The 23,398-nt window shown below is 35.5% G+C and overlaps 1 protein-coding gene and 1 pseudogene across 7 annotated transcripts in view; both read left to right on the top strand.

Moving 5' to 3' along the window:
• GRIA4 (glutamate ionotropic receptor AMPA type subunit 4) overlaps positions 1-23,398 on the top strand; it is a 526,465-nt gene that overhangs the window by 88,866 nt on the left and 414,201 nt on the right. The gene's annotated exons all lie outside the window — the stretch shown is intronic.
• LOC131759669 (60 kDa heat shock protein, mitochondrial pseudogene) lies at positions 16,046-17,358 on the top strand (annotated as a pseudogene).

The following is a 23,398-nucleotide window of genomic DNA, read 5'->3' as shown; positions in this document are numbered from 1 at the left end:
AAATGGTAAGAAAACAAAACAGCTTATGGCTAATACAGAGAAAGTTTTACTGGTCTGTATAGAAGATCAAACCAGCCACAGTATTCCCTTGAGCCAAAGCCTAATCTAGAAGGTCCTAACTCTCTTCAATCCTGTGAAGGCTGAGAGAGATGAGGAAGCTACAGAAGAAAAAATGTGAAGCTTAGCAGAGGCTGGTTCTTGAGGTTTAAGGAGATAAGCCATCTCCATAACATAAAAGTACAAGGTGAAGCAGCAAGTTCTAATGTGGAAGCTGCAGCAAGTTATCCAGAAAATCTAGCTAAAATAATTAATAAAGATAGCCACACTAAACAACAAATTTTCAATGTAGATGAAACAGCCTTATATTAGAAGGAGATGCCTTCTAAGACTTTCAAAGGTAGAGAAGACTTTAAATCTTCAAGGGACAGACTGATTCTCTTGTTAGAGTCTAACTTCAACTTTAAGTTGAAGCCAGTGCTCATTTATGATTCCTAAAATCCTAGGCCCCTTCAGAACTGTGCTGAATCTACTCTGTTTATGCTCTATAAATGGAACAACAGAGTCTGGATGACAGCACATCAGTTTACAGCATGGTTTACTGAATAGTTTAAGCCCACTCTTGAGACCTATTGTCAGAAAAAAAATTCCTTTCAAAATATTACTGCTCAATGACAATGCATCTTGCCACCCAAAAGCTCTGATGGAGAGGTACAGTGAGATTCATGTTGTTTTCATGCCTGCTAACATAGCATCAGTTCTGCAGCCCACGGATCAAGGAGTAATTTTGCCTTTCAAGTCTTATTATTGATAGTGATTCCACTAATGGATCTGGGCAAAGTAAATTGAAACCCCTTTGGAAAGGATTCACAATTCTAGATGCCATTAAGAACATTAATATTCATGGGAAGAGGTCAAAATATTAACATATATAGGAGTTTGAAAGAAGTTGATTCTAATCCTCATGGATGGCTTTGAGGGATTCAAGACTTCAGTGGAGGAAGTAACTGCATATGTGGTGGAAATAGCAAGAGAGCTAGTATTAGAAGGGGAGCCTGAAGATGTGACAGAATGAATTGCTGCAATCTCATGATAAAACTTTAACAGATGAAGAGTTGATTCTTATGGATGAGCAAAGAAAGTGATTTCTTGAGATGGAATCTACTTCTGGTGAAGACACTGTGAAGATTGTTGAAATGATAACAAAGGGTTTAGAATATTACATAAACTTAGCTGATGAAATAGCAGGAGGACTTGAGAGGATCGACTCTAATTTTGAAAGTTCTATTGTGGGTAAAATGCTAGCAAACAGCATTGCATGCTACAGAGAAATTGTTTGTGAAAGGAATAGTCAATTGATGCAGCAAACTTCAGTGTTGTTTTATTTTAAGAAAGTACCACAGCCACCCCAACCTTCAACAACCACAACTGATCAGTTACCAGCCATCAACATCAAGGCAAGATCCTCCACCAGCAAAAACATTAGCACTCACTGGAGGCTCAGGTGATGGTTAGCACTTCTTAGCATTAAACCATTTTACATTGAGGTATGTGCACTGTGTTTTTAGATATAATGCTGTTTCTTACTTAATAAACTACAGTATAGTATAAAGATAACTTTTATCTGCACTCAAAAACCAAAAAAATTTGCATGACTTTCTTTGTTGTGATATTCACTTTATTGCAGGGGTATGGAACCGAACCAGCAATATCTCCAAGGTTTGCCTGTATATCCAGAAATCGAATTGCTGGATCAAATGGTAGTTCTATTTTTATTTCTTGAGGAACCTTCATACTGCTTTCCATAGTGACTGTACAAGTTACATTCCCACCAATAGTAAACATCTCCACATCCTCGCCAACACTTGTTATCTCTTGTCTACTTGATGATAGCCATTTTAACAGATGTGCAGTGATACCTCATTGATTTTTTATTTGTATTTACCTGATGACTAGTGATGTCAAGCATTTTCTTATGTACATGTTGACTATTTGAATGTCTTTTTTGGAGAATGTCTAGTTCCTCTGCTCATTTTTTAAATAGATTTTTAAATCAAATTCTATGAGTTCATTATATATTTTTGGATGTTAACCCCAATTCAATATGGTTTGCAAATATTTTCTCCCATTCCACACATTGCCTTTTCATTTTGTTAATTGTTTCTTTTGCTGTGCAGAATCTTTTTAGTTTGATGTAGTCCCACTTGTTAATTTTTGTTTTTGTGCTTCCAGGGTCTTGTCTAAAAAATCTTTGCCAAGACTAATGTCAAGGAGCTGTTCCCTATGTTTTCTTCTAGGAGTTTTATCCTATTAGGTCTTATGTTTAAGTCTTTAATCCACTTTGAGTACACTTTTCAGAGTGAGGTTAGAGAGGGGACCAATTTCTTCTTCATGTGGTTATCAAGTTTTTACACCATTTGTTGGGGACTATTCTTTCCTCATTGAGTCTTCTTGGTTCCCTTGTCAAATATTAGTTGACTGAAAATGGGGAGTTTGTTTCTGTGCTCTTGATTCTATTCCATTGGTCTATGTGTCTATTTTTATGGCAGTACTATACTGTTTTAATTTATTACTATAGCTGTGTAATACAGTATGAAATCATAAAATGTGATGTCTCCAGCTTTGTTTTTCTTTTTCATGATTGCTTTGGCTATTTGGAGTCTTTTGTGAATACATACAAATTTTAGGACAGCTCTTTTTCTATTTCTGTGAAAAATGTCATTGGAATTTTGACAGGGATTGCATTGAATCTATAGATGGCTTTGGGTAGTATGTACATTTTAACAATATTAATTCTTCTGACCCATAAACCCAGCTATCTTTCCATTTATGTGTGACTTCTTCAGTTTTTTTCATCAAAGTCTTATAGTTTTCATTGTACAAATCTTATACATCCTTGGTCAAATTTATTCCTAAGTATTTTATTGTTTTTGATGCTACTATGAATGTGATAGTTTTCTTTATTTACTTTTCAGCTGTTTTGTTGTTTATGTATGGTTGTTAGTGCAACTGATTTCTGTATGTTGATTTTACACATGGTACTGATACATTTATACATTTATACTGATAGCTTAATGGAGGTTTCTTTGTAGGTTACAATCAATCCCTGGCTGCTTCTAGAATTTTTCTTTATCTTTGATTTTTGATAGTTTCCTTACAATGTGTCTTGGAGAAGGTCTTTTTGCATTGAAATAATAGGGTGATCTATCAGCTTCATGAACTTGGATGTCCAATTCTCTCCCAGGTTTGGGAAGTTCTCAGCTATTATTTCTTTAAGTAAACTTTCTATCCCCTTTGCCCTCTCTTTTCCTTCTGGACTCTGATTATTCTTTGTGCTTTTTATGGAATCCCATAGATCACATAGACTTTCTTTGTTCTTTTTCATTCTTTTTTCTTCTCTTCTAAGTGAGTTATTTCAACATATATGTCCTCTAACTCATTTATTACATCTTCATTTGTCCTGCTCTACTGCAGATGCTCTTTATTGTATATTTTACTTCATTCATTGAATTTTTAAGCTTCAGAATTTCTGTTTAGTTCTTTTTTGTTATTTCTGTTCTTTTCGTAACATCTCATTTTGATTATGTACTTTTTTCATGATTTCATTGAAATGTCTTTCTGAGTTTTCTTGAAGCTTGTTGAGTTTATTTAAAAATAGCTATTTTTAGTTATTTATGAATTAGATCATGAACCTCCATGAACTTGAGCTCAGTTTTTGGAGAATTATTTTTATCTTTTATAATAACATTCCCTTGATTTTTGATGTTCTTTGTAGTTTTACATTGATGCTTTCATATTTGACATAGCAGACGCCTCCTTAAATCTTTGCTAGTTTCCTTCAGCTGGGTTACTCTGTTCACTGGTGCTGTATCTTTTCCAATATGAGACCCCAAGAAAAAAAATCTGTGCTTTTCTCTGCCTTTGTATAGGTACATTCTACTCTTCTTGCTCCCTCTTGTGGCAGAATTCTTAAGTTTTGATGTCTTATCTCACCAGGCTGCTACTGGAAGCCTCTCTTTTGTTTTTCAAAAGGTGGCACCATAGATGAAATGTGTGGTTTCTCCCTTGCCCACAGACCCTGGCCTGTTTTCTGAGTGTATTTCCTGTCTGCTGTAGCTCACTCTTCCCTCTGCACTTTGGAACATGCACAAGAAGCTGCCTCAGTGTGGTGAGTGGTGTGTGTTTACCACTTGTGGCATTGGGGTTGCCTGCAGACCTAGTAGGGAGATACTCAGGTGAGGTACTCCCAGAAACTCACAGGTGAGCTTCCTGAGGAAGTCTGCAGTGCAGTCTATAGGAACTACATCCCTTTAATCCCTTTGATGTTGTTATCTTCCTCTTTCTTGATTAGCTCCCTCTTCCCAGTCATGGAGATCCTGCCTCAGTACTCTGGGTGCTGCTGGAGAGAAATGGGTTTACTGCTATCCTTTTCCTTTGCAAGAAAGGTGGCCACTGCCTGATAGGTCATCCCCATTTGGTGTTGCATGGGATAGGGGGGTGGGAGTGGGGACAGCACTGTTAAAGTTCTTACCATCTTCACTGCATTCTATAACTCATATACATTTTTTTTCTCCAATGGTGTGCTAGAATTTCCCCTTAAGAGGCTGGATTTCTACAATTTCTCTCTCATTTGTGGGTATCTTACCAGGTCAGCACTCTCCAGGTCTTTTCCTGACTTTGGTAACAGGGGTGAGGCAGGTTGGCTACTTTGTCAGTTCCACAGTCTGAACAGCCTGACTGCCTGGTTTGGATGCACAAATGGGCAAGATTTCTCCTAGGTCCCTCGTTATGTAATGTTGGATCCCACAACTCCCAGAAAATGTGCTTTTGTTCATGGAAGGGTGTCTAATTATTGGTTGAAAAGGGGAAAAAAAGTATAAACATCTCACATCATCATGATGCTGATATCACTCATACATAGTGTTTGAGGTATGCCAGCCATCGTTCTAAACATTTTGCATATATTAATGCATTTAGTCCTATAAGATATGTGATATTATCACCATTTAAATTTAAGGAAACTGAAGAACAGATAGGATAAATGACTTGCCCAGTGATGGCAGGGATTCTTGTCCACAACTAATCTTGTATTTAAAATAAGGACAGGGCTTCCCTGGTAGTGCAGTGGTTGAGAATCCGCCTGCCGATGCTGGGGACACGGGTTCGTGCCTCAGTCCGGGAAGATCCCACATGACGCAGAGTGGCTGGCCCCTTGAGCCATGGCCACTGAGCCTGCGCGTCCAGAGCCTGTGCTCCTCAATGGGAGAGGCCACAACAGTGAGAGGCCCACGTACCACACAAAAAATAATAATAATAAATAAAATAATAATAATAAAAAAATAAAATAAGGACAATCAAACTACACATGGAAGATGCAATAGAACAGAGAGACTTATGAATAAATATCAATTAAATAGTAATTTGTTATTGTTCTCTTGGAGAAGAATTTAATATTAAAACAAAACGATTTTATTCAACCTTCTGATTCATGTCATTTCTTATAATTTATTCCAAAGAAATAATTCAAAAATTAAGTAATTAAAAAGTTTTGCACAAAGACATTACAACATGTTTGCACAGGGAGCTGAGTAGGCGGGGCTGTGTAGTTGCAGTAATTCCTAAAAAAAGCAAAAAACAAAAAAACTCAAAAATTGATAAATTGTTAAATAGATTGGAGATGTCATTGTAATGAAATTTATATTTCCATTAAAATGATATGTTTCAGGGACTTCCCTGGTGGTCCAGTGGTAAAGGATCTGCCATACAATGCAGGGGAAGCAGGTTCGATCCCTGGTCAGGGAGCTAAGATTCCTCATGTCACAGGGCAACTAAGACTGTGTGCCACAACTACTGAGCCCGTGGGCCTCAACTAGAGCCCGTGTACCACAAACTACAAAGGCCACGTGCTCTGGAGCCTCCATGCCACAACTAGAGAGCCCACGCACCCTTGAGCCCATGCACCACAACTAGAGAGAAGCCCATGCAATACAACGAAGTGCCCACGTGACACAATGAAAGATCCCACATGCCTCAAAGAAGATCCCATGTGCCACAGCTAAGACCCGATTCAGCCAAAAATACAAATAAAATAAATAAATAATAAAGACAATTTTAAAATGATAGGTTTCAAAAATATAAAGCAGTACTGAGAAGTATTTGTGAAATAACATTAAGTGAAAGGACAAAATAGAATTTTGGGGAGAGTATAGTTGATTCAGAATGTTGTGTTAGTTTCAGATGTACAGCAAAGTGAATCTGTTATACATATACATATCGACTTTTTTTTAGATTATTTTCCCATATAGGCCATTACAGTGTATTAAGTAGAGTTCCCTGGTTATGCAGTAGTCCTTATTAGTTATCTATTTTATATATAGTAGTGTGTATATGTCAATCCCAATCTTCCAATTTATCCCTCCCCTCACCCCCCCTTATCACCTGTTAACTATAGTTTGTTTTCTACATCTGTAACTCTATTTCTGTTTTATAGATAATTTCATTTGTACCCTTTTCCTCAGATTCCACAAATAAGCAATATCATATGATATTTGGCTTTCTCTGAATGACTTACTTCACTCAGAGTAACAATCTCTAGGTCCATCTATATTGCTACAAATGGCATTATTTTGTTCTTTTTTAAGGCTGAGTAATATTCCATTGTATATATGTACCACATTTTCTTTTTTTTGTTTTTAACATCTTTATTGGAGTATAATTGCTTTACAATTGTGTGTAGGTTTCTGCTTTATAACAAAGTGAATCAGTTATACATATACATATATCCCCATATCTCTTCCCCCTTGTGTCTCCCTCCCTCCCACACTCCCTATCCCACCCCTCTAGGTGGTCACAAAGCACTGAGCTGATCTCCCTGTGCTATGCTGCTGCTTCCCACTAGCTATCTATTTTACATTTGGTAGTGTTTATATGTCCATACCACTCTGTCACTTTGTCACAGCTCACCCTTCCCCATCTCCATATCCTCAAGTCCATTCTCTAGTAGGTCTAGTAGGTCTTTATTCCCGTCTTACCTGTAGGTTCTTCATGACCTTTTTTTTTTTAGATTCCATATATATGTGTTAGCATATGGTATTTGTTTTTCTCTTTCTGACTTACTGCACTCTGTATGACAGACCCTAGGTCCATCCACCTCACTACAAATAACTCAATTTTGTTTCATTTTATGGCTCAGTAATACCACATTTTCTTTATCCATTCCTCTGTTGATGGACATTTAGTTTGTGTCCATGTCCTGGCTATTGTAAATAGTTCTGCAGTGAACATTGGGGTGCATGTATCTTTTTGAATTATAGTTTTATTTGGATATATGCACCGGAGTGGGATTGCTGGATCATATGGTAGCTCTATTTTTAGATTTTTAAGGAACTTCCATAATGTTCTCCACCGTAGCTGTACCAGTTTATGTTCCCACCAACAGTGTAGGAGGGTTCCCTTTTCTGCACACCCTCTCCACCACTGATTGTTGGTATATTTTTTAATGATCGCCATTCTGAAGGGGGTAAGGTGATACCTAATTGTGGTTTTGATTTGCATTTCTCTAATAATTAGAGATGCTGAGCATCTTTTCATGTACTTTTAACCATCTGTAGGTCTTCTTCGGAGAAATGTCTATTTAGATTCTCTGCCTATTTTTTGATTTTCTTGCTTTTTTTTTTTTTTTTTTTTTGATATTGAGATGCATGAGCTATTTGTGTATTTTGGAGATCAATCCCTTGTTGGTTGCTTTGTTTGCAAATATTTTCTCCCATTCTGAGAGTTGTCTTTTCTTTTTGTTTATGGTTTCCTTTGCTGTGCAAAAGCTTTTAAGTTTAGTCAGGTCCCATTTGTTTATTTTTGTTTTTATTTTCATTACTCTAGGAAGTGGATCAAAAAAAGATCTTGCTGCGATTTATGTCAGAAAGTGTTCTGTCAATGTTTTCCTCTTAAATTTTTATAGTATCCAGCCTTACATTTAGGTCTTTAATCCATTTTGAGTTTATTTTTCTTTATGATGTTAGGGAGTATTCTAATTTCACTCTTGTACATGTAACTGTCCAGTTTTCCCAGCACCACTTATCGAAGAGACTGTCTTTTCTTCATTGTATATTCTTGCCTCTTTTGTCATAGATTAGGTGACTGTATGTGCATGGGTTTATCTCTGGACTTTCTTTTTCCATTGATCTATATTTCTTTTTTTGTGCCAGTACCATATTGTCTTGATTACTGTAGCTTTGTAGTATAGTCTGAAGTCAAGGAGTCTGATTCCTCCAGCTGTGTTTTTTATTTTCTTAACATTGTTTTGGCTATTCATGGACTTTTGTGTTTCCATACAAATTGTAAAAATTTTTTGTTCTAATTCTGTGAGAAAGCCATAGGTAATTTGATAGGGATTTAATTGAATCTGTAGACTGCTTTAGGTAGTATAATCATTTACAATATTGATTCTTCAAATCCAAGGACATGGTATATCTCTCTATCTGTTTGTGTCATCTTTTATTTCTTTCATCAGTATCTTATAGTTTTCTGAATACAGGTCTTTTGCCTCCTTAGGTAGGTTTATGCCTAGGTGTTTTATTCTTTTTGTTGTGACAGTAAAGGGGATTGTTTCCTTAATTTCTCTTTCTGATCTTTCATTTTTAGTGTATAGGAATACAAAAGATTTCTGTGTATTAATTTTGTTTACTACAACTTTAACAAATTCATTGATTAGCTCTAGTAGTGGCATCTTTAGGGTTTCCTATGTATATGTCATCTTCAAACAGTGACAGCTTTACATCTTCTTTTTCAATTTGGATTTTTTTTTTTTTTCTTCTCTGAATGCCATGGCTAAGACTTCCAATACTATGCTGAATAACAGTGGCAAGAGGGGACTTCCTTGTCTTGTTCCTGCTGTAGAGGAAATGCTTGCAGTTTTTCACCATTGAGAATCATGTTTGCTGTGGATTTGTCATATATGGCCTTTATTATGTTAAGGAAGATTCCCTTTATGCCTTCTCTATGGAGAGTTTTTACCATAAATGTTGTTGAATTGTCAAAAGCTTTTTCTGTGTCTATTAAGATAATCATACAGTTTTCATTCTTCAATTTGTCAATGTAGTGTATCACACTGATTGATTTGCCAATATTGAAGAATTCTGTTATCCCTTGAATAAACCCCACTTGATCATGTTGTATGATCCTTTTAACATGTTGTTGGAATCAGTTTGCAAGTATTTTGTTGAGGATTTTTGCATCTATGTTCATTGGTGATATTGGCCTGTGATTTTCTTTATTGTGATACCTTTGTCTAGTTTTGGTATTAGGGTCATGGTGGCCTTGAAGAATGATCTTGGGAGTGTTCCTTCCACTGTAATTTTTTGGAAGATTTTCAGGAGGGTAGGTGTGAACTCTTCTCTAAATGTCTGATAGAGTTTGCCTGTGAAGCCATCTGGTCCTGCACTTTTGTTTGTGGAAAGATTTTTAATCACAGTTTCAATTTCAGTAATTGTGAAATTATTGAATTTACAGTGATTGTGTTCATATATTCTATTTCTTCCTGGTTCAGTCTTGGAAGGTTTTACATTTCTCAGAATTTGTCAATTTCTTCTAGGCTGTCCATTATTTTGGCATATGGTTGCTTGTAGTAATGTCTTATAATCCTTGTATATCTGTGGTGTCAGTTATAACTCCTGCTTTTTCATCTCTAATCTTTGATTTGAGTCCTCTCCCTTTTTTTCCTTGAAGAGTCTTGCTAAAGATTTATTAGTTTGGTTTATAATCTAAAAGAACCAGCTTTTAGTTTCATTGATCTTTGCTATTCTTTTTTTCTTCTCTATTTCATTTATTTCTGCTCTGATCTTTATGATTTCTTTCCTTCTACTAACTTTGTGTTTTGTTTGTTCTTCTTTCTCTAGTTGCTTTTAGGTGTAATGATAGGTTGTTTAATAGAGATTTTTCTTTTCTCTTGAGGTAAGATTGTATTCTTATAAGTTTCCCTCTTAGAACTGCTTTTGCTGTGTCACATAGATGACATTGGGTTTTTGTTACCATTTGTCTCTAGGTATTTCTTTTTAAATTTCCTCTTTGATTTCTTAAGTGATCAATTGATTATTTAGTAACATAATTTTTAGCCTCCATGTGTTTGTGCTTTTAACTCTTTATTTTTCCTGTAATTGATTTGTAATTTCATAGTGTTGTGGTCAGAAAAGATGCTTGATATGATTTCAATTTTCTTAAATTTACCCAGGCTTGATTTGTAATCCAAGATGTGATTATCCTGGAGAATATTCCATGTGCACTTGAGAAGAAAGTGTATTCTGTTGCTTTCAGATGGAATGTCCTATAAATATCAATTAAGTCTATCTGGTCTAATGTGTCATTTAAGGATTCTGTTTCCTTATTAGTTTTCTGTCTGGATGATCTTTCCATTGGTGTAAGTGGGGTGTTAAAGTTCCCCACTATTTTTCTGTTACTGTTGATTTCCCCTTTTATGACTGTTAGAATTTGCCTTTGTATTGAAGTGCTCACTATGTTGGGTGCATCTATATTTACAATTGTTATATTTTCTTCTTGGATTGATCCCTTGATCATTATGTAGTGTCCTTCCTTGTCTCTTGTAACTGTCTTTATTTTAAAGTCTATTTTATCTGATATGAGTATTGCATGGAGTATCTATTTCCATCCACTCACTTTCAGTCTGTATGTATCCCTAGGTCTGACGTGGGTCTCTAGTAGATAGCATATATATGAGTCTTGTTTTTGTATCCTTTCAGCCAGTCTGTGTCTTTTGGTTGGAGCATTTAATCCATTTACATTTAAGACAGTCATCAATATGTATGTTCCTATTGACATTTTCTTAATTGTTTTAGGTTTGTTTCTTTAGATTTTTCTTCCCTTCCTCTTTTGTTCTCTTCTCCTGTGTTTATAGCCTAGAGAAGTTCCTTTAGCACTTGTTTTAAAGCTGGTTTGGTGATGCTGAATTCTCTTAGCTTTTGCTTGTCTCTAAAGCTTGTGATTTCTCCATCAAATCTGAATGAGAGCCTTGTTGTGTAAATTATTCTTGGTTGTAGGTTTTTCCCTTTCAATATATCCTGCCGCTCCTTCTGGTTTGTAGAGTTTCTTCTTTAAAAACAGCTGATAACCTTATGGGGATTCCCTTGTATCTTATTTGTTGTTTTTCCCTTGCTGCTTTTAATATTTTCCTTTGTATTTAATTTTTGGTAGTTTGATTAATTTGTGTCTCAGCATGTTCCTTGTTGGGTTTATCCTGTATGGGACTCTCTGAACTTCCTGGATGTAGATGACTATTTCCTTTCCCATGTTAGGGAAGTTTCCTAATATAATCCCTTCAACTATTCTCTCAGTCCCTTTCTCTTTCTCTCCTTCCTCTGGGACCCCTATAATTCTAATGTTGGTACATTTTTCTTGTCCCAGAGGTCTCTGAGATTGTTCTCATTTTTTTCATGCTTTTTTCTTTATTCTGTTCCATGGCAGTGATTTCCACCATTCTATCTTACAGCTTACTTAGCCTTTCTTCTGCCTCAGTTATTCTGCTATTGATTGCTTCCAGTGTATTTTCATTTCAGTTATTGTATTGTTTATCACTGTTTGTTCTTTAGTTCTTCTAGGTCTTTGTTAAACATTTCATGTATCTTCTGGATCCGTGCCTCCATTCTTTATCAGAGATCATCTTTACTATCATTGCTCTGAATTCTTTTTCAGGTAGATTGCTTGTCTCCTCTTCATTTTGTTGTTCTTATAGGTTTTTACCTTGCTCCTTCTTCTGCAGCATATTTTTTGTTGTCTTACTTTGTCTGCTGTGTTTGTGATCTCCTTTCCACAGGCTGCAGGGTTGTAGTTCCTCTTGCTTCTGGTGTCTGCCTCTGGTGGGTGAGGTTGGTCCCAGGGATTGTGTAGGCCTCCTGGCAGGAGGGACTGGGGCCTGCCCTCTGGTGGGTGGAGCTGAGTCTTGTCCCTACGGTGAGCAGGGCCGTGTCAAGTGGTGTGTTTTGGTGTGTCTGTGATCTTAACATGACTTTAGCCAGCTTCTCTGCTGATGGGTGGGGCTGTGTTCCTATGTTTCTGGTTGTTTGGCCTGAAGCATTCTAGCACTGGAACTTGCAGGTAGTTGGTTGCAGCTGGGTCAGAGTGCCAAGATGGGGATCTCCAGGAGAGCTCACTCTGATTAATATTTTCTGAGGCTGGGAATTCCCTGACAGTCCAGTGGCCAGGACTCAGTGCTCCCCCTTGGGAGCTCAGGTTCAGCCCCCAGCAGGGGAACCTAGATGCCACAAGCTTTGTGGCACAGTCAAAACAAAACATTCAAACAGACAAACAAAAACCAAGACAAACAATAAAAACAAAAACAAGACAAAAACAAAGTAAATAATGAAAAAAACCAAAAACCAAAACAAACAGTCAAAACAAACAAAAACAAGAAACAGAAAAACCCAAACAAAAAAGCAAAGAAAACAACAACCAAAAAACCTCCCTAAATCACCCCCCCAAAACAAAAAATAATATAAAAATAAAGAAATTAAAAAAATATTTTAAAAATGTAAGAAATAAAAATAATAAATAAACAAGTTTAAAAATTCCCTGGGTCCTCTGCTATCAGTGTCCTTGCCCCTACACAGCCAACCCCTGCCTCCCCTAGAGGCCCTCCAAGACCTCTTAGTAGGTCTCTGGACTGGCTGTGGGCACTGTAGGGGCAGCTCAGACTCTGACCTGGCCCTACTTTCACGTACATGTGCCCACAAAGTCTACAGTTGCTAAAGCTAGACAAGTCTCACTTGTGGAAGCACCCATTGTCCATTCAGATGTTCTGCAGTTGCTGGGTTTACCAAGCTGAATACAGGGGTTTAATTTGCAACATGTGCAGGTGCAATGAGAGATTTCAGTTCTTCTTCCTTAGTCACACAGCCCCTGGAGCTCAGCTTTGGTTTTCCTCCCACCTCTGCATGTGGGTCACCCTCAGGCATCTGCTCCCCACCCAGAAGAGATGGGGTGAAGGCAGGAACTGGGGGCATGATTATCCATTTTGGTGGGATGGGGCATGCAGCTACTGACTGGGTCACTCTTACTCGCTTAGGTGGGGGGCAAGAGGCGGTGACTGACTGAGCCACGAGTGCTTGCTTTGGTGGGAGTCACTCCCATTGCCCATGGAGCAGGGTCTGGTGTGTGAGGAGAGAGGACTTGATGGTGGCCCTGCCCTTCATGCACCACTCAGAACTGACACCATCCATTGCAGTCCGTGCTTCCTCCAGAAGCATTCCTGGCTGTGGGGCCCCTCGCTCCCATCCCCTCAGGCTGTCTCCACGCAGCCAACAGCAGTCCTCTCCTTGGGTCTGCTCTCCAAACTCCACGTTACAGCACCCAACCCCTGCCAGCATTGGCAGACCCTTGTCTCAAGCTGGGGTGCCCAAAACTGTGGCATGGACTGTCTGTCAAAATCTCTCTCTGTCCTACCTGCCACAGGCCGGCTGCTACAATTTCTTCCGATAGCCTCCAAAGCTTCCCTCCATCTCAGCTGATCGAGCTGCCAGTGAGGGGGCCTCTCCAGTTGTGTTAACCTCTCATCTCCTTCAGCTCCTCCACCAGAGGTGTGGATCCAATCCTGTTTCCTCTTTTCTTTCTTTTCTCCTACCCAGTTACACGAGGATCTTTTCTTTTCCTTTTAGGTGTCTGAGGTCCTCTGCTAGTTCTCAGCAGGTGCTCTGTGTGAATTGTTCCACTTGGAGATGTATTCTTGATGTACTTGTGGGGAGAAGTGAACCCCAGGTCCTCCTATTCTGCCATTTGACCCAAACTCTGCATGACTCTTCCAGAGTACCATTTTTAAGTGTACTCTTCTTAGAACTATTTTAAATCTATGTGTACCAAAAAATAAACACTGGTAAACAGAGATAATAGTTATTTCATAATGGAGACAAAATGATAGATTATTTTTAAATGTTCCTTTTAAACATTTTACATTTCTAAAAAAATAAATTCACTTTTTGATGTGCTTACAAACATAAAAGAAAATTAAGACTACAGCTTTATTTTTAATTTTCAAAATTATCAAACCCATTACCTTCTGCCTTTTCTGCATTAGATTCCAAAGCCTATTGGGATGTATAAAGAATGAGCAGTTTCTTGTGAATTTTTATAGGATTAATCTATTATACTTCATCTAATATTTTAGTCATAGTACATTCAAGTGCTGACAATCCTTTTCTGTAAGAAATAAAATAAAATAAAATTCCTAGTACTTAATTGATTTTGCACAAATACTCAAAAAAGTAAAGAGGAAGACCAAAAACTTCACTGATATTTTATAATTATAAATATATCTTTGTTATCTAATTTATTTCAAAAGCTTACAGATATCTACAGCTCTGTAAATATAATAAATACTTATTCAATACAACTTAACATGTAATACTTGTTTAAAAGGACACGTTTACATTCTTCATTCAGTGAGGGTCTATAATACACAACACTCTGGCAGCCACCAAATAAATAATTCTTTCCCCGTAAGTTTTTATTAATCAATTTATAACCTAATTAACTATTTAATTCCAATTGCAGGGAATGCTAATAAAAATTATAGGTTCTATGAGAGCTTGCAAAATGTTTGCTGAATTTAGGGATCAGGGAAGATATCCTCAAGATAGTGACTGATCTGAGTAATGGAAAGTGACTAAGATGTCACTAGGTGAGTGAATAGTGGTTAAGTGCAGAGGAACACTTCAGGCTGAGGGAGTATGGGGCAAAGGCCCCACAGAAAGAAAAATGGCCAGTGTGGTCAAAGTCCACAGAGAAGTGGCTGTATAGGCCAGAAGATGGAAGACTTGTTAGGCCTAGCTAGGAACTTGGTCTTCATCTTAATGTAGAAGCTTCTGAAGGACTTCAAAAGAAAATGAACAAATTTACATTTTTAAAAGATCCCCCTGGATCTGGTATAGAGAAAGGATTGAAGGAAGATATGGATGATTGCTGGGAGTTTCTTAAGTAGTCTAAGAAATATATGAATGGGTAGAGAAAACCCCTTTAACAATTGCAACAAAGAAGATTAAATATTTTGGAATAAACTTAAAAAGAAATATGTGCTACCTCTGTAAGGAAAACTTTAAAACATACCTGAAAGATGTAAAAGTATACTTGAACAAGTAAAGAGACATTCCCCTCTTCCTGTATGAGACTATTCAACATTATAAAGATGTCAGTTCTCCCTTAATTTACTTATAAAATTAACTCAATCTTAATCAAAATATTAGCAGGCTTTTTTATGGTGTAGAAAATAATAATAAAGTTAATAATAAAGTTCATATGGAAAAACAAACATATAAGAAGAGGCAGGAAAAAACTGAAAAAGAAAATCTATGAGATGATATTAGCCCTACCAGAGAGAAAGCTATAAACATATACTTCAAAGTAGTTGTAATTAAAATAGTGTGGTACTGGCACATGAATAGATAAAGAGAACAGAGGAACAGAATGGAAAACCCAGAAGTAGATTCAAATACATAAGAAAGCTTATTATATGATCAAGGTAATCTGTGGGGCATCAATGAGGCAAAGGTGGACTTTTTAAATTAATGGTTGTAGAACAACTGGGTGGCCATTAGGAAAAAAATAAAATTTGATAAATATCACACATCATATACCAAAATAAACTCCAAGTAGATCAGGAATGTAAATATAAAAAATGAAAACAAGAAATAGAAGAACACTGGGATGAATTTCTCTTTATCCTCACAATAGGAAAATATTTTCTATTTCACAAACTCTAGAGGAAATGAAAGAAAACATTGATAAATTTGACTGCGTGAAAGTAAAATTTTAAAAAAGAAGCTAAGACAATAACATAAGCAATATCACAGACAATTTATTAACTGGAAGAAAACATTTGCAATATGTAACACAAGAGCCAATATCCTTAATACATAAATAACTCTTAAAACTGAAGAAAAAGGGATCAAAAACCCAATGGCAAAATAAGAAAAAGACCTAAGCAGACATTCACAGAGACAGAAAAAGCATATTTGTAAAACATATTGCCAATGGAAAAAATATATATATTGCCAATGATACAAATGAAAAGACTGTAAGCCCACCACCACTGCTGCCCTACTGATATACTCTATTACCAAAGACGTCTGAGAGAAGATTAGCAAAGGTGTTAAGCCAGTGGAAATCAGAAGAGGTGTAATGTTACCTATAGGTGCTGTAATTGCTGAACTTAAGAAGCAGTCTAAACTTGCACCAACCCTTTAAGAAATTGCTGATTGCTAAGATTTCTGCAAACAAAGAAATTGGCAATATAATTTCCAATTCAATGAAAAAGATTGAATAAATGGTGTAGTCATGTTAAAGGATAAAAAAACCCTGAATGATGAACTAGAAGTTATTAAGTTGAAGTTTAAGTTTATATTTCTTCACATTTTGTATACATCAAAAGATCAGAAATGTGTATTTCAGGATGCCTGTATTCTATTGAGTGAAAAGAAAGTGTCTAGTCCGTTATACTGGCCCTTGAAATTGCCAATGTTCATTGTAGCCCTTGATAATAATTGCTGAAGATGTTGATGGAGAGGCTCTAAATATGCTCCATTTGAATAGGCTAAAAGCTGGTCTTCAGATTGTAGCAGTCAAAGCCCCAGGTGTTTGTGACAATAGAAAAAAATCTGCTTAAAAACATGGCTATTGCTACTGGTGGTTAAGTGTTCAGAGAAGAGAGATTGACCCTAAATCATGATGATGATGATTTTCAGACTCATGACTTAGGAAAAGTTGGAGAGGTTTTTATGACCAAAGATGAAGTTCTGCTCTTAAAAGGAAAAAGTTAACAGTCTCAAATTGAAAAACATATTCAAGAAATCAATGAGCAGTCAGATATCATAACTAAAGAATATGAAAAGGAAAAACTGAGTGGACTCTGGCAAAATTTTCAGTAGAATAGCTGTGCTGAAGGTTAATTAAACAAGTTATGCTGCAATGAACGAAAAAAAATTTACAGATGCCCTTGATGTTCCATGAGTTGCTGTTAAACAAAGCATTGTTCTGGGAGGGGGTTGTGTTCTGCTTTGCTACATTTCAGCCTTAGATTCACTAATTGCAGCTAATGAAGATTTTTTTAAATGATATAGAAATTATTAAAATAACACTTAAAATTCTTGTAGTGATCATTGTTAAGAATGTAGATGTTGAAAGATTATTGATAATTGAGAAAATTATGCTAAATTCCTCGGAAGTTGGTTATGATGCTATGTTTGGAGGTTTTGTGAATATGGTGGAAAAGGAATTATTGATCCAACTAAGGTTGTATGAACTTCTTTATTGGATGCTAAAGAAGAGAAAGATCCTGGAAATCAGTGGAATGGGTGGGATAGGGGGTGATAACTTCTAATTCCAGAACAGTTCTTCACCATTACTAAATGAACTATGACAGGATGCTTGAGACAATGTTTCTCACCAATAATTTCAGAGAAGTCAGTTGAAAAACGTGAAGAAAAGGCTGTCTGATATTTAAGAAACTCACTATAATCCTCAATTACTAGTTTCAGTTGACAATATATAATGATTTTCATTGCCCATGCTTATAGATAATTTATTTTGTATTTTTAAATAAAAAGTCATTTGTACAATCATGAAAAGAAAGGATATGTGAAAGAGTACCTATAGTATGTGATCCTTTATGTAAGAAAGAAAGGGCAATGAAAAAAACACATTTATCCACTAATCTCTTCCAAAGAAATATCAGAAAGATAAATCAGAAACTAATGAGATTGGTTACCAATATAAGGTGGGTAGGAATGGAAATGAAAGAATGTAAAAGGAATGATACTTCTTTAAGCATACTTTTCTGTGTACCACTGTCTTTTTTTTTTTAAACATCTTTATTTGAGTATAACTGTTTTATAATAGTGTGTTAGTTTCTCCTTTACAACAAAGTGAATCAGTTATACATATACATATGTTTCCATATCTCTTCCCTCTTGCATCACCCTCCCTATCCCACCCCTCTGTACCACTGTCTTATAGGATGTACCCTCAAATAAAAATATATGATAAAACCAGGATGTAGGGGGAGACCAAAATGGAATACTAAAAATAATAATACTACAAAAATACCTAACTATGTTACAAATGAATGGCATAACCATGGATAGAGAAAAGAATAATTCACTTAGTAATTTGTGGAAACAATATTTTGATTTTATGCCATACACAAATATATACTACTGTCAGCTTAAAAAATATTTACAACCTAAAAGTTGAGAGTTATGTTCTATCTGGTGGGAATTTTTAGGACTTCAAGCCTGGGAGGCGGCATCTCAAGTAACCCTGAGAGAACTGCTTCAAGGAGACAAGGAGGGAAGCCAGATTATATATTATAAACGTTTTGCAACAAAGGGCAGGTAGTCTGAATGTCAAAAGATTATTGTTAATTAAAGAAAACTAGATATCTCAAGTTAAGGAATTTAGTGCTTTCCTATGTATGGGAAGATGCAAGAGTCTGGGCTCACTGAAATCATTCCTCATGGTATGTATCTCAGCTACCTGGGGCCACTATTCTGTATTTTGACATCCTGAGTTTCCTCAGCACTCACCAGCTCACCGTTCGCAGTGGCTGCAATCACTGATGAATGTGACATCCTTTGTTTACTGATATGGCAGTCAGTATTCCATTTATCAGCCACATTATTAAGCAAACATCAGTTAATTTATTTATTTGAAGATAATAAATATCAATATAGTGAATCATTGCTAAAGCATACAGATTATTGTCAAAGTATACACAATACACCTCTGACTTGTGTAACTCAAATTTATTCACCTAATTTGGTTCAAAACAACATTATAAAAATAAAATTATGAAGAGAAGAAAAATTATTCCTTCATGTGTTACAGCATACTTGTGTTTTAGTCCAAACTTTTTCTCATTATATAGAACTTGAGTTATATGGATTTCATCTATGCATTCCCCTTGGGGAAAAAAAAAAAAACTGAAAATGAACAAAATAGCTGCCACTCTGAAAATGTCAATAAAATACTCTTCTTTAACTCAGAACACTATTTCTATGAGAGCGACTTTAAGAAGATATTACAGGGATTGTGATATAGGAAAGAGAGCTTATTTCATGAAATAAATATTGATTAAGCATGTTCCATACATTATAGGCAATTTTGCTGATATAATCTTTTTAAGATGTGGCATCAGTCCTTCAGCGTTTGGAAATATATCATCCTTGAGGCTCAATTCTATTCTGGCTCAGCAATTTACTAAAGCTGTACTATTGGACAAGTTTCAAACCTCTCTAAACTGCTGTTTCACCCTCGTAAAATGGGGATACCACAACGCTTATTTTGAAAACTTGAGAGAATTAAATGTAAAATATTCTGAAAATAATTGGCTGGAAATAAATGTCAGTGTTTCTTTCCTTTACCCTTTATTACAGCATTTTTTGAGAAGATTCAGCTTTAAAATACATGGATGTTATAGGTTATAAATTCTTATATATGTAAAGAATTGTTATCATGAATAATTAGAAAAATGGCTTCAATTTACTCTTATTTATCAAGAAAGCCAATCTCACCAAATGAATACACGTATTGGTTGGTGCATCTCTGTGGCCAACATCTCATACTAGGACACTGGAAAGTATTGGTGGATTTTTTCCCCCTATAATAAAGAACTTGTGTATCTAATTCATGTTAAACTGTCCAAGAGATTTATATGTAGAATGTCTAGATAGAAAAAGTAAAATATTCAGATAACAAAGATAAACTAAAGGGAACTGAAAAGGTCTATAGGCATATTCCTATTCATGCTATGTCAGCCATTTAATTCACTAATTTTTTTATCTTATTTGGAATGAGAAAATATCATAGGAATGGAAATGCAAACTTCCTCTCATAGACATTAAGGTTTCAAAGTCAATTCATATTTGCTTCTCAATAAAAAAATTATTTCAGGGCTTCCCTGGTGGCGCAGTGGTTGAGAGTCCACCTGCAGATGCAGGGGATGCGGGTTCATGCCCCAGTCCAGGAAGATCCCACATGCCACGGAGCGGCTGGGCCCGTGAGCCATGGCCACTGAGCCTGCGCGTCCAAAGCCTATGCTCCACTATGGGAGAGGACACAGCAGTGAGAGGCCCACGTACCGCAAAAAAAAAAAAAAAAAAAAAAAAAAAAAAAAATATTTCAACGCTTCAACCAATCCGATTTTTGTGCATAATTTAAAAATCACATTACTTGTACCCTTTACCATACTTAGTGAATCTTTTTCATGCAGTCATTTTTTTAACACTGAAAAAGCTTTGAGTGAATTACCTATGAATAAATCATTGCAGTCCAGATTTAAAAATACATTTGACTTCAGGCCATTCCTCATAACTAGTGAATGCTCAAAAAATATGAAAACAGTGTTTAAAAAAGGCACTGGAAAAATGATTTCATAAACAGAAACCATATATTAAATTTAAATACAATTTAGAAAGGTAAATATTACTCAATACTTTTTTCTATATGATGAGATGTTTAATTTCATGATGGAGATATAAAAATAGTGTTTATCATTAGAAATCTAAGCAAAACTCTTCTACTAAGTAACAGGTTGCTATTGCAACATAGTACAGAAAAACATTCTGAATACATTTAATTGTGTACCTATGGACACACACTCAAAGGAAATTTATAAAATGAAATTATTTGTTAAAATGATAGGATTATGGGAATTTTCAAATTTATCTCTAACGATTTAATAAGTTAAACCCATGATTAATTTACAAAAACACCATCATGAATTATATATTCCAATTTTAACTGCAAGTGTTTTTTCTTTCCTAAATTATCTGTGGGAACACAAGCTTTCAGTAAATTTTCAACTACCTGTTTCTCTATCTTGTATGAGAAGCTTTTAAAATTGGGTTTGTTGTTAAATTACTAAGGGAAAATAGTTCAGGAATTATTAATTAATATGTGCTAATTAAGAGCATAAAATATTTTAAAGATGCACAAACAGAAATCAGAATGGAAATTTAAAGTAGCTCGTGACCATTAAAGTAACAAAAGGACAATTTAACATTATTAGCAACTGACCCAGAGGACCAGTAGTAGGTATAGCTGTCAGGAAAACAATTAACTTGTGCAGTGCCAGGCTTTGGAACTTGTATGGTACTTAGTGAGCACAGCTATGCTAAGCTAATTTTCCTTGTGATAATGATAATATAGAAACCACTAAACTTAGAAAGGCCTTTAGAAAAAGTCTACATGTTTTAAGTTTTACAAAATATGTTTTGAGCTTCTTTTAGGTGAGAATTGTAGAAATTATATCTCAACTTCCAAATTCAAATTTACAGAAACATTATTTAGAGGTTACATTTGATAAACTAAAATTAAATATTTTTTTTTTCTTTTTTAGGAATTGATCTCAATCTTATTTTTGTAATTTTTAAACTAAGAATTACAAAAATTAGTTGTGAAATACTTTAAATTCTAAAAAACAAAAAGAAAACAAATCAACATATAATTGAGGCTTAAAGTTATTGGTGCAACTTTTATATATAAGATATTGTGTTGGAGAATATGTGTCACAAAATTAGGTTGTGTTCAATTTCTTAACGTTTTAATGATCTGATACCACTTCTACATAAGCTTGTTGACATTTCCCTATAATAAATGATGGACAAGTCCCCATAGTAGAATAATAATATGTCACAAATTAACAATGCCATCAATCAACAATTGAGCCTGGTACCTAAATATTATTAGACCTAAGACTAGTATAATCTATTATAAAATAACATCAGTTGTCTTTCAAAATATAATTGGTTCATATTTAGTAAACCCATCTTAATGGATTTATTTCCAAATATTTATTTTATTCAGATTCACCAGGAATCTGTATTGCTCAAACTAGACATGCCAAAGCAGATATTTATTCAACTGCAATGATAACATCTGCTTTAGAATGTAATACAGTTATACTGCACAGAATGACTCTGTGATCTTAAGCAAGTTGGAACAGACCCAGAAATCTGTGTGTGTGTGTGTGTGTGTGTGTGTGTGTGTGTGTGTGTGTGTGTATTCTGACTGTTTCATCAGGTGTCTTTGAAAGCCTTCTATTAATAAAGAGTCTGGATTAGATTTCCTAATGTCCACAAAATGATAACAGTCAAAGCGTATACTTTTCTGGCCTCAAATGCAATGAATTCACCATCAACCAACAACTCAGAAGTTGCTGTCATAGAGATCAGACTTGGTGACAATCACAATCACAACTGATAGCTGTTTAATTCTTTTTTTTTTTTTAATCTGGTATACACATATTATATCTTATGGAGAATTTCTAAACAGTGTGTTGTCAAGTAAGTATAAGGCTGATTTTTGGATTGAGGAGGGAAAACATCAATTACTTGTTTACTATGTTTCACCTTGGCACCCTGCAGAGCTGCCAACCATGACAATCAAAAGATGCTATAACTTACCATACTATTGCATCTGTTCATTACATTTGTTGCATGCATGTTGTTGAACGTGTTTTCTATTATATATCACTGTCTTCCTTATATGAAGTTCCATGTTTGAAACATATTTTAGAATTTAACACCAGAGAAATCTTTATTTCCATCCATGATCTGGCATGTTTTGTACCCACTGGAAGTAAGAATACAGAACTTTTTTCTGTTTTGATGGCCAAGAAGCCAACAGGCATATGTTTCACTCGAATTAATAGTCATTAGATTAGTATAAGAAATCTGATCAGGAAGATACCATTTACATCAAAATAAAAGTAATAGGCAGGCTGCACAGAAGAAAGTGAATTTGAGCCAGGCCTGAGAATATGGAATATATTTGGATATTAGACAGGCATAAAGGACTCAATATAGCTCTGTTCTGGCTAGAATACAACAGGTTGCTATAACAAAAAGACCCAAACATTCCAAGATGAAGAAAAGAGAAGTCATAACTCAATAGTGTGTTTTCAAGTTACCCGGAGAAGGGCTTTCCTCTACTTGGTGTTTGGGGACCCGGGATCCTTTCATTTTGTGGTGTTGGTATCTTATAAAGCCATCCCTGTCATCTGCCGTCAGCTAGCAGGAAAAAGTACAAGGTACACATAAGAGGTGAAATGTGTCAAGCTTGAAAGTGGCTCATATCATTTCTACTCGATTTCCATTGGGAAAGACTTACTCGCTCAGCCACCAGTAACTGCAAGCGAGACCCAGAAATGTAGTGTAACTGAGTGCCAGGAAGAAGTGAATAGATGCTAGTGGACTCTGCCACAAATATTAAAAATAATAAATTACATTTAAAATATAAATAGTCGGGCATATTATCAAGTATAATTTTTTTCTTAGACAATGTCTATAATTTCTCTGTAAATTTCTTATCCATTACAACTATTTCTTTTTCCATATATGCAAAAATTTTG

The sequence above is a fragment of the Kogia breviceps genome, chromosome 7 (assembly GCF_026419965.1).
Source record: "Kogia breviceps isolate mKogBre1 chromosome 7, mKogBre1 haplotype 1, whole genome shotgun sequence".
Taxonomy (NCBI): domain Eukaryota; kingdom Metazoa; phylum Chordata; class Mammalia; order Artiodactyla; family Physeteridae; genus Kogia; species Kogia breviceps.
Note: the sequence above shows the minus strand (reverse complement) of the source record. Positions and strands in the feature narration are given on the sequence as shown.